At 45.9% G+C, this 12,269-nt stretch overlaps 1 protein-coding gene across 3 annotated transcripts in view; it reads left to right on the top strand.

The window, feature by feature from the left end:
- Positions 1-12,269, top strand: part of MGMT (O-6-methylguanine-DNA methyltransferase) — a 240,376-nt gene that overhangs the window by 89,143 nt on the left and 138,964 nt on the right. The window lies entirely within an intron of this gene.

Raw genomic sequence — 12,269 nt, 5'->3', positions numbered from 1 at the left:
TGTAGTCACATACATTTGTGCTTTTTCAGTAGCTAAGCCCTCCAGGAAGCACCGTCCCTTATGTAGGCCTTGTTCCAAAGACTGTTCCATGAAAGCCATGGAACCCTCTGCCAGCATAGTGACATTTCCAGGAATGATGGTGGTGGTCCTGATGAGGGCATCCTTCCTCTGATGGATACCCTTGTTCTTCTAGAGCCACCACTGAGAGCTGGTCAGACAGGATACAGGAGTAAAGCAAAGTTTGGGGTTGTCTTAGTGCAGTGCTCACTTGCTCATATGTGACACCGGGAGAAACCAATGGTTTGTTTTCATATGATCAGGAAGGGAAACAGGGCTGGTTGTGATGGCACCTGTCTCACTTGCTATTCTATTACTGTAAAGAGACAGCATGACCAAGGCAACTCTTATCAAAGAAATACTTAGTTGAAGGGTTGCTTATAATTTCAGAGATATTGTTCATTATCATCCTGTGTGTGGCAAGAACATGATAGCACCCATGGTGCTGAAGCAGTAGCTGAGAGCTACATCCTAATATGGGGGGGGGGCGGGAATAGAGAGAGATTGTGTGTGTGTGTCTGTGTGTGTGTGTGTGTGTGTGTGTGTGTGTGTGTGTCTGTCTGTCTGTCTGTCTGTCTGTCTGTCTGTCAGTCAGTCTGTCTGGTCCTGGCAGGGGGCATGGGACTTTGAAATCTCAAAGACCACCCCCCAGTGACATACCTCTTTCAACAAGGCCACACCTCCTAATCCTTCTCAAATAATCCTTTTTGCTGATCACTGAGCCTTTGGGGCCATTCTTATTCAAACTGCCACAGCACCCACCTTTAATCACAGCACTCTGGAGGCAGAGGCAGGCAGATCTCTGAGTTCAAAGCCAAGCTGGTCCATGTAGTAGGTTCTAGGCCAGCCATAGCTACCTAGTAACAAAGACCTTGTTAAAAGAAAGAAAGAAAGAAAAGAAAGAAAGAAAGAAAAAGAAAAAGAAACTGCCTCAGGGTTAGCTCAGTCAGTAAAACTTTTGCCTCACAAACAAGAGGACCTGAATTTGATCCCCGGACCCACATATAAATGCTGGGTATATGCTGAGTATAAATGCGGGTGTTATATACTTGCAATTCCAATGCTGAGGAGCCAGTGACAAAGAGATGCCTGTGACTCACTGGCCAGCCAGTGTAGTCTAATTGGTGAGCTCCAGGTCAATGAGAGACCCTGTCTCAAAGTAAGTGAGTGGTGTTCCTAAGGTTGGTACCCAAGGTTATCCCCATGGCCTCCTAATACACATGCACGTGCACATGCACACACACATACACACACATGCACATATGGACATACACATATATACACACAAGCTTGAGCACACACATGATTTTTTAAAAGGGCAGCAGCAGCAGCCATGGGGTTTCTGGTGATGGTGCAGGTTGCTCACGGGTTTAAAACTGAAGACATGCAGTATGAAAGGCACACGGCAAGCCCTGTGTAGGCAGCTCTAGCATGTGCCATTCTTGTCACTGAGTTGGTTCGCATCCCACCGTTGTAGTCTAGCAGTGGTCAGGGGGTGTTTACTCGAGAAGTTTTTAAATGCAGTGCCAACTCAGTGACCCACACCTGGGTGGAAGTTGTTGGCACTGCTGTGTTAGCCGCTTGCTTGAGTCCAGGCGCATCTTAGAATTCTAAGACCGCCCTCCAAATTTCCTTCTTCCTTCTTTCAAAATCCCACGAGCCCAGTCTGCAGGTATCCTGCCCAGCTAGTCTCTGTAACAACGCTTCTTCCTTCTGAGGGGCGGCAGGGTGGGTGCTCTGAGGGTGACCCTGGTACTCCTGGAAGCCAGGCCCTTTCCAAGAGGGACCCTTGGTGAAGTGTAACTCGTCAACGAGTCTCTGACTTTTTCAGTCCTGTTATTGATGCATAGAAAATGTGAAGATCAGGGAGTCAGCTTTTATCACGGCATACTCCTCAACTAGCCAGCCATGGGGGGCGCTCCACCTCATGCAGCATCTTTCTCTCATCCCCTGCCCCGTCCTCCCAGCCCCCACCCACTTCTCATAGCAAAGCTTTCCTGGGGTCTGGTGGGCCCTGCTGTGTGGGTCCTCAGAGCTCATCTGAAGCCACTCCTTTCTGAGCAGGAGAGTTGGGGCTTAGTATGTTGACATTGTGACAGGTGCCGTTCAAAGCAATGTCCTCCATACCGCTCACCTCTCTCTGGCCCACGGGTCCCCAAGGCCCATGTCCCTGTCTGGCCTCTTGCCTAACGACACCCTCCCCTTTTGCCACAGAACTCATGTGGGCACCGTGTACTGATTTGAATGTGCCGGTGAATTCCATGGTGTGCTGCTACTGACTGTTCCACTGACCCTGTAGTGTCAAATCCAGGCATCATAGCGAACACTTCCAGACTGTGTTAGGATGGGGCCTGACAGGCATTTAATTAAACATTGTATTTTAGGTTCTTGATGTATAGAATTTGCTGCCATTTGCCTTAAAAACCATAGCTGGGAGCTCTTTAGACCTGCATTCTCAGTGCGTAGGGATCCACAATCCGTGGCTACGTTCTGACATTTGGAGGAGAATGCTTTCATGCATGTGGTCTGTCCTGACCATCTTCTTTTGTCTGGTGAAGCTGAAAGGAGAAAATACGAGAGGTAAAATAATCTGGTGCTGATGACATTTGCTCTAGAACAGAAAACTTCTTTCTTTTCCCACTGGCCTCTCCTGGACCCTCTGAAGCTTGTGGATTTTACTGCAGTCGTGGGCTCCTGGCTCCTCCCAGTGCCGGGCCTGACCACAGTGATGGCCGCTCAGCATATCGACTGCAGGCCCTGTCGCCCCAGAGAGTGATTTCTTTTTTAGAGGAACGATATTTATGACTGAAAACAGTGCTAAAAACATGAGAATATTGATCATGGTTTTGAGAGATGCTCGCGGTGAATCACCTGATATACCTAAATATCGGCTTTATTCCATCTTTCCTAAAAGACGGATTGCCAGCACAAAAGATGAACAACCGTGAGGGGGGAAAATCTTACATCTTTCTGATAGGCTGTCTCGCTTCTCTCCATAACAACAGGGAGATGAGAGGTCTTCGTGGCCTCTGCAAATAAAGAAAGCGTAATAAGCTGTGTGCCAGAAGCCGATGTGAACTGCCTTGGGTGTACTTGATTTAACTTGGAGTAGTGAGTTAAATTGGCATCAGATGAAGACTCAGACAGCTAAACATTTAACCAGCCGACAATACACAGTTATTCCAAGATCAACATACAAATAAAGATGGAGGAAGGACCTGTTATCAAATGAGGACCTAATTCCATGTGTTCTGACATCATCTTTCGGTTCCCCAGGTCGCTGTTAGAGGGGTGCACACAGCTAATTATTTACCCGTCAGACATTTTGTCAGGCAGGTACTTTTTTTTGTCATTTGCTTTTTCTTAAATGTGGGCCTGTTTGGGAATCTAGATTTCGTGTTCCCTTTTAGAGTTGAGGAAAAGGGCTGGGAGGCTGCCTTGCCTTCCTGGGATGTTGAAGGGTGTGGGTTCATAGGGATTAGAGCCTTTGCCTTCCAGTTCAGAGCTTGCCCTTCTTTTGCAAAAAAGCTTTGTTTTACTTTATTTTATTTGAGAGAGGGTCTCACTGTGTAGCCCTGCTGACGTAGAACTCTGGTGTAGTCCAGGCTGGCCTCAAATTCACAGAGGTCTGTCTGTGCCTGCCTCCTGAGTGCCGGGACCAAAGGTGTGCACAAACATGCCCAGCTGATTTTTTAATATTTATTTTATTTTTAATTATGTGTATATGTGTATCTGTGCGTAGGTGTGTCTTGTGAGTGGATACGTGCATCTGTGTGCAGATGCCTTCAGGAGTCAGAAGAAGGCATCTTAGCAAACCTGAGTGCTGTGAACCAAATTTGTGTTCTTTGCAAGGGCAATATACATTCTTGGTTGCCAAGCTATCTCGCCAGCCCTCCTAGAATCCTTCCTCTGCAGTAGTCTTGCCCTGTACTACATGTGAGTACTGCCTTCGTCTTCAGAACTGCCTGCTTTTAAAGATGAAGGCTCATCCAGCCATCTTGGATAAGATACAGCTGTAACCATCGCTATGTCTTTGACCTGAAAGCCCAGTATATTCAACACTGTGGTCTGTCTTTTTTCTTGTTGAAAAGTATAGGCCTGCCCAGAGTATGTGTGTGAGTAAGTTGGAGCAGGTTATGGGCTCTCGAAATGGGCTGGACTGCACGTGAAGATATCATAGCCAAGAGGGCATGTTCCAGGATGCCATGAGAGGCGACGTGCTCATGGAGCCAAGAAACCTCCTATGAGGAGGGAAGATGGTATTCATAAGGACAATGTGGTAAAGTGCTTGGGAGCCCAAGTCATCGCCTGGCACAGTAGGCGCCACCACAGGGACATTTCTTGGACCTGGAAAGCACAGTTCGAGGGCCTTTAATAGGCAGCCCTAAAATGCTGTGCCCTTGGGTTATTTCCAGTATGGGCCTCGAATTACAAGTCCTTGGCCTCTTGGCCTGGTGTAACATGCAGAGAATGGTTGCTTGGCCTACTCACTCGTGATAAGTTTTCATTTCCAGACATGAAAATGGGCCTCTCTTCTTTCAAACATCGTAGACCATCCTTGTTTTCTTCTTTGTCTTCTTATATAGGACATCCCCTTTTTTATTTTGCAGTTTTATCAAGATGTGTTTCACACAGTCTAATATTCTTGTGCTTAAGGGTAGGTTTTAGTATAGTTTGTGTCTATTGCTACAGTGTAATACTAGAATATTCTAACATTCTCCAAAACAATGACCCTTGGGCCAATTGAGCTCTTATCTCCTGTCTCCTCTCTTGGACCATCCAGACATTGGTCTCATTCTACCATTGTGAAGTTCTATTCTGGATATTTTGTGTACATGGAATCATGTACACAAATATATGGGTATTTTTGCCCTCCCCCTCTGGCTAAGCATGATACTTTCAAGGTCCAACAATGTCATAGCATGTGAATAGTTCATTTCTTTTTATGGCAACATTCTTTCATGTGGCTAGGTCATCTTGCTTTATGTTGTTCATTAGGCATGGACATATTTCACCCTTCCCCCTTCTGGCTCTTCTGAATGAAGCTGCTATGAATATCCCTCCTCACTGTGTGTGTGTGTGTGTGTGTGTGTGTGTGTGTGTGTGTGTGTGTGTGTGTGTCTGTGTGTGTGTGTGTGTGATTTCCTTCCTATTGGATATATGTGTTGGAGAAACCACTGGGGCATAAGATAATTTCACACTGAGAATTTTGAGACAGACAGAACTAGTGTTCCAAAGCACCTATGCCATTTTGCGTTCCTGTCTGTAGAGGGGCCAGGCTCCCACTCTACATAGCTTCACCACAGTTTCTAGTGGTTGTATCTTTTTTTATTTTAACCATTCCCAATAAGTGAAAGGTGACTCTTTGTTGTGTAACATAGGAAGTGGTCATGCTGAGAACAGCATGCAATGGGATCCATAGCTACAGAAGACTGTGGAGGGAATGCCCCCTGAAGCCACATCATTAAGGCACAGCACACAAAGCACACCACTACCATCATTCTGGTGTCTCTGCTCCTTCTAGGCCATCCTACTTGTTGCTAGGTAATTGTTCATCTGATGTTCATATATGAGTTAGTTTCAATTTTCTAGAATAGACATGAACACATGTAAAAAATACACATTTTATATGGGCAAAATATTATACTTTCATAAATGGAATCCATGGCACAGTCTTTTTTACTTGCTTGATATCTTCTTGCATTTGCAGTTTTTACCTATGACTTTCTTTGTTGAACAGTGTCCCATTGGACATACCATAGCTTACTCAACCAATTATTGACAAGTGTTTTTCTTTTGATTGTGGCAATGCTGCTGTAAGCATTCATGAAGAGATCATTATAAAAACATACATTTATATTTCTGTAGGATTAGTGCCAGTGCCAGTCATGTGATTGGTGGGATATTTAGCCTTTAGACCAATTGCAAACTGGGTTTTAAAGGCTTTACCATCTTCCTTCCCAACCAGCTGTGGACAGGAATCTCAAATCGTTCCCTCTTTCCCTTCATGTGTCTCTCTTTCTCCGTCTGCCCAGAGGGCTCCCCTTTCCTGTATAGGTCTTCTGGTGATGTATTCTTTGGTTTTGTATGTTAGACAAATCATTTTAAACCTAATGATGAAAAGATGACTTCCTGAGTATGTATCGGTTTCTCCAGTTGTAATTTTCTCATGCGTTTCTTAGCTGTCTCTTGTTCCACTACCCCATGGCTTTCATTGTTTCTCAACAGAGATCTGTTGTCATCCTCATTTTTGTCCCTGTGTGTAAGATCCCAGTCACCATGTTCTTAAGATCATCTTAGGGTAGCCCAGTGATATTTGAATGCGGCTTTCTTTATGTTCATTGGGCTTTGGTTTCATTGATGTCTTAAATTTGTGGGTTCAGCTTTTGCCATTAAAACGAAACAAAAACACCATGGCTAGTATTTTTTTTTTTAATGTTTCCTTTCATTTGCAACCAGCTTTTCGTAAAGTTCAATAAAATATTTGTGCACCGTACATGTTGTTTTAAAGGGTTATTCTTCAAGCCACACTCCTTCCATCTCCAGCTTATCCTGCACACAAAAGATGGCCAGGGTTGGGCTTGTGTTGATTGTTGACATTCCCTTACAGAAGAAGGCAGCGAGGAGGGTCTTGGGCCTTCACCTGAGTATGCAGCCACCCCCTGCCAACCAGTTGTGTATAAGTCAACCCTGACTGCACATGGCTTTGTGGGCTTAGGGAAGGGCTGGAACATATAGGTGGAAAAGGACTATGGGAAGGGCAGGGGGTTCCATCTCTACTTTGGTAGGGTCATCATCCTGATGGGTGCAGACTTTTCAATGTGGCTGTTTTAAAGCCACATATGCATCTACCCATAATCCATCCCTCACTATCATTCTCTAAGTCGGCTTAATAAACCTACTGGTTCCCTGGAGTGAACTTCAGTGAAGTCACACCTCGGCAGGAAGAGGGGTTAGGTGTTGTTCATGTCTGCCCTGAGGGAAGAAAGTTTAGCCACATATGCACTCATGGACATTCAGCATTGTCTCCACACTCCCTCACAACCTTGTTCGAACTGTTTCATGTTTGGTTTCTGGTAGCTTGCAGTATGTGTGTGGTGATTCACCGAGGTCCTTCAGTGCACCTTAAATTTCATCTCTGACAGCACCGTGTGTGCCATCGGGGCATTTATGTTGTCCTTCTCGCCTGTGAGGGATGCAGAATCCTTTGATTGTAGTTGATTTGGTTTAGTGTGTGTGCCATCTCTGGCTCATTCAGCCTTGTAGCTGTCAGAATCTTCCTTTAAGCATGGCTAGATGGTTTATTTAGACGACTGCTGACTATGCTTGTGTTCTGATGAACTTTAGCTCTAGTGTGGAAGGCCCCTTACATTATGTAGAAGTAGGTGGATCCTTTGGACCCAGCTTAGCAGTTCACTAGTCAGAAGTAGACTGATGTCTAGTCTAGTACATGTTATCCTGCACTGGTGAGGCAGCACCACTCATTCTGGTCACATGGCAGTAAAACACTAGGGCCTCAGTCAGTCTGGCAGTCCTGTGAGGAAACATGCCTGCCAGCAAGCAGAGAGCCAGATGGAACTGAGCCTCCAACACCAGGAACTATATCCGTGGCTGTCACCAGCTTCAGCCTATAAGCAGAAGACCAGACCTACTCCAGAGGGATGAGATGGTAAAATTGTGACATCTTAAGCCATTGAGTGTGGTTTGCGGTGTAGTGATTCGTCACACAGTAATAGAGATGGCACAAGTGTACATTGCCTTACATTATTTTAAAATGTTTCTTAAATGAGTCTTAGGTCACTGGGCTGGATGAGTTTTAGGTCAACTTGGCACAAGCCAGAGTTATCTAGAAGGAGGGAACCTCAACTGAGAAAGTACCTCCATAAGATCCAGCCGTAGGGCATTTTCTTAATTAGTGATTGATTGGAGAGGGCCCAGCCCGCTGTAAATGGTGTCATCCCTGGGGCTGGTGGTCCTGGGTTCTGTAAGAAAGCAGGCTGAGCAAGCCATGGGGAGCAAGCCAGTAAGCAGCACCCCTCCATGGCTTCTGCATCAGCTCCTGCCTCCAGGTTCCTGTTTGAGTTCCTGTCCTGATGTTCTTCAATGATGGACTATGATGTGGAAATGTAAGCCAAATAAACCTGTTCCTCCCCAACTTGCTTTTTGTCATGGTGTTTCATCAGAGCAGTAGGAACCACAACAAAGACGGCGACCATCTGAATTTACTTAGCTTTTCAAGCAGTTTGCTGGCTCTTTCTCTGTCTTATTCATCCTATGCTCAGTCATGATACTCCAAAGACTTGGACCCATGTGAATCAATTCACAAATATGCCTGTGAAGTGTGTGAGCCCTGGGACCATGGATGGGCTGCAGTCCTGCCCATCTTGAGAAGCATCTCTGATCATGGACCAGTACTTTAGCCCTCACTTCCTCTGGGAGAGATGCCCAGCAACAGATCCATGCCACAGGGTATTTGGAAAACACTCAGCATTGTGAATTCTGCCCAGTTTTGCCAAGAAGGGCCATCATCTAGGGATTTACTGAATTAAGTGCCACATACATACCCAAGCATTGGCACAGTTAGTGAGCAGGACGAATTGTTGGGATGTATACAGTATGCTCATCTGGTTGTCAGAGAGGGAAACTGACCAGTCCATGTCTCTAGTTATAGCCTTTCTTCTGAGTACCTGGGTACTGCCCCACCTCAGCTCTAATGGCCTTGCCTGAGTCTGCTGAAGGCTTGTAGAGGCCTGGATTGTTACCAGTGTTGCCACTTCTGCAATTCTTAGTGGTCAAATCCTCTGGAGCATCAGACAATGTATTTAGCTACAGATATGGCATCTGAGGAGGGAGTCAGTGATGTCAGTTCTTTGAGGAATGGGACCCAGGCACCTCACTGTATCTGTGCAGATAAAAGGTGGATCTGCAGCTGTGTGTCAGGCTCTTGTCTCCTCTTGCCTGGGGTCATGGCACAGTGTGTCACTATCATGTGTATGACTTCTTCATCAATGGTGTGTGCTGAGGCATCAGAGGTGCTATACTCCTGTGCCTCTTGAGCTCTGTTGGTAAAGTCAGGTGATAGAATGTCGGGTTTATATCTTTGAGCGTCTTTGGTCTCACTTGTGATGGCTCATGTTCACTATCAGCATGAGAAACTGGAATCAGAAGGGGTGGAGCCTGTTGGAAGTTATCTTGATCTGATTAATTGAGGTGGAAAGACATGCCCACTGTGGGCAACCCCTTAGTAGGGTCCTGGACTGCGTGCGTGGAGAAAGGGAGATGAGCGGCAAGGGCTCAGCAATGGTGCACGTTCATTCCCTCAAAGCTCCTTCATCCTGGAAGTGATGTAACAGCTGCTCTAAGCTCCTGCCTCCTTGACTTCCTTGCTGTGATGGACTGTGATCTAAATAAAATAAGCCCCTTCTCCCTTAAGCTGCTTCGGCCAGAGGATGAGATGATAGCCACAGGAAGAGAAACCAAGACATCTCCTAAATGTACAGAATTTTCTAGTGACTTACCAGATCAGATCAAGGTAGCCGTGCCTGCATGTGTAACAAGGTGTTCTTACTGGAGGAGCACATATGTGGGGCAGGACACCATGCATTTAACATCTTAGCAGCTGCTCTGCCTATGTCACTCTCACCCTAGGCCTGGCTTCCTGTCACCTCTGTCATAGCCTCTGGGTCATCCATCACCCTCGTCTCTCAATCCCTGTTTCCCAGAATCATTTTCTTGCCTCTTAGCAGGTAGGTTGCCCATTCCCTCCCTGCCCCCCTCTTTTGTTTATTTGTTTGTTTGGTTTTTTTGTTGGTGTTGGTGTTGGTGTTGGTTTGGTTTGGTTTTTCGAGATAGGGTTTCTCTCTGTAGCCTTGAGTGTCCTAGACTCACTTTATAGACCAGGCTGGCCTCAAACTCAAAATGATCTACCTGCCTCTGCCTCCCCAGGTGCTGGGATTACAGGAGTGCACCACCATGCCGGGCTGCGCTGTCCATTCTTATGAGTTCTAGTTTCTATTTAGCTCAGTCTGAGGCTCCGCAGTCCATCCTTGGATTAGCCTCTTGTCATCTGTCTTCCCAGAGCCTAAGTTTTTAAAAACTACAATCCCATGCTGCAGGTCTCATCCTCAGTTGTGGGTGGCCAAAATATCCAGGCTGGGTAGCATCATGCGTCTGTTCCACGTCTCAACTCAATGGTCCAATGCCTACCTGCCAGCCATTTCTTGCTTGGCAGCACCTTTTTGATATATTCAATAGGTTTAACGTAAAAATTAGACACTTTGAGTATGTTTTGTAAAGTGTGATGTGTTTCTCTGGCTCTTTTCCTGGAAAAAGTGCCTAAAGCCCGTGGTGTGCCTGGCCTGCACACTACAGCTTGGAATTTTCATTCATTAGATGGCCCACTCAGCACTATTTAAATTCTAATAAAGAGGCCAGATACATTGTGGGCAAATTTACCTGTGTCATTTGTGAATCTCCATCAGAACAAAATAAGAGTCTCTTTCTATTTTTCAATGAATAGTTTTTAGCCATGGAATTGCTGGCAGAGGCAAGAAAGTATGAATCTTCTTTTTGTGGATCTAGCCAGGAAGGAGAACGTAAACTTTGAAAAGTGTGTCATTTACCATTCACAGTCTAATGAAAAACTGAGAGAGGCTAGGAACTCTCTATAAAAATTCCGGTATCAGCATTTAGGATACAGCAAGACAGGGTACATAGCATTTAAGGGATTCACAATTGCCAGTTTACAGGCACTCTAAACACCGTGAATCTTGTGCTGGCAATCACAATCTGGGTTTTATGACCAGAAGGGACCCCCTTATGAGGAATATGCCGGTGCTGTGTGCAGGTTAGCAAACGGAAGAACTGCTCCTCTTTCCCCAGCTGAGAGAAGAGAGGGCTCAGCTGCCCTTGCCAGTGCGAAGGGTCCTTGCTCCCACAAGAATGGCTACTCTGCCCCAAAATTTCTGAAAACAATATAGTGGTTGAAAACCCTAATGAACTGAATATTAGTCAGTATCTTAGGTCAGCAAGCATTTGTGGACACCAGAAGGGCTGGGCAGCTGAGCAGCCGGTAAAGTGCCTGGGGTCAGGGTCAGGGTATGTGATACTCCCAGCAGAAGAAAGGCTGCGTAGCACTCTGGTAATACGTTAAAGGGCCAACCATCCCTCTCACTTTTTACTCAGTTTGTTGCTGCCAGTGTCCAAGGTTGGATGGTTTGCTGCCCCATGGACCTTGCACATGCAACATTTTCCAAGATACTATTTGATGTCTTGGAAGCACAGGAAGATATGTAACTTTGTCTCTGGGATCCGTTTCTGGAAGATCTATGGGGCTGGACAAATGTCACTTGCCAGTGCTTGTGCACACATGCCACCGAAGAAGCCTTATACATCAGACGACCTTGACTCCAGTGTTCCCTGTGGTTGTGTGAGTAACCCACAGGCCAGCTTGTTCTCATGGCATTACTAAGACATTGTGAATATTAACACAGGTAGTTGGGAGGGAAGCTAATGTTCCTGAGCATGGACCATGGTGTGCCAAAGACCCTTCTAACCCCACTGAATTCTTCCCCAAGTCATGTGAATGAGGACGATGTCCTTTGGGAATGCCCCAATGTAGAGGAATCAAGCAAGTGCTTGCCAAGACCCTTGAATGGCATCTGAGAAAAGTGAGTTTTGAGCAGCTGTTTGAGACATGGCGATCTTTCTTATCCCACCTTCAGCAGCTGGGCTGGTGTTTACCAAAGACGTCAAAAGTGGAGGTCCTGGGCTGCTGACAGATCTGAGGAAGATGTCTGCCAACTGCTCACTTTAGGCACTGACAGCTGAAGTACATTGAGCCCTTGGCTATTAAAAGCAAACAAACAAACAAATAAAACCCAGTCCTGTTACGTCACATTCTGGCACTCTCAAACTCCCGGAAATGGCAGAAAGGTTGTCTCCATTCTGCCTTTTAAATGTGGACTGTCAGCACTGAGTGGACATTCTCGTTCTGAACCAGGAGGTAGCCATGTTCTGGTGGTACAAAGAACCCAAGCAAGGGCTTCTTTGAGGACTTCTTTTAAATCAGATTGCCAAGATGTGCTTAGGGGCACTCAACTGTTTCTCTTGCATTCTTTGAACTCTGGCGTTATTCTTGTAAAAGGCTCAGAGGGCATTGCCTTGGAAAACTGAATCTTAAAGTTCTGGCATGCCTTGCTCTGGTCATTATG

The sequence above is a fragment of the Acomys minous genome, assembly GCF_964271855.1.
Source record: "Acomys minous genome assembly, chromosome: 2".
In the NCBI taxonomy this organism is placed as follows: Eukaryota; Metazoa; Chordata; class Mammalia; order Rodentia; family Muridae; genus Acomys; species Acomys minous.
This window is presented reverse-complemented; position numbering and strand designations above follow the sequence as displayed.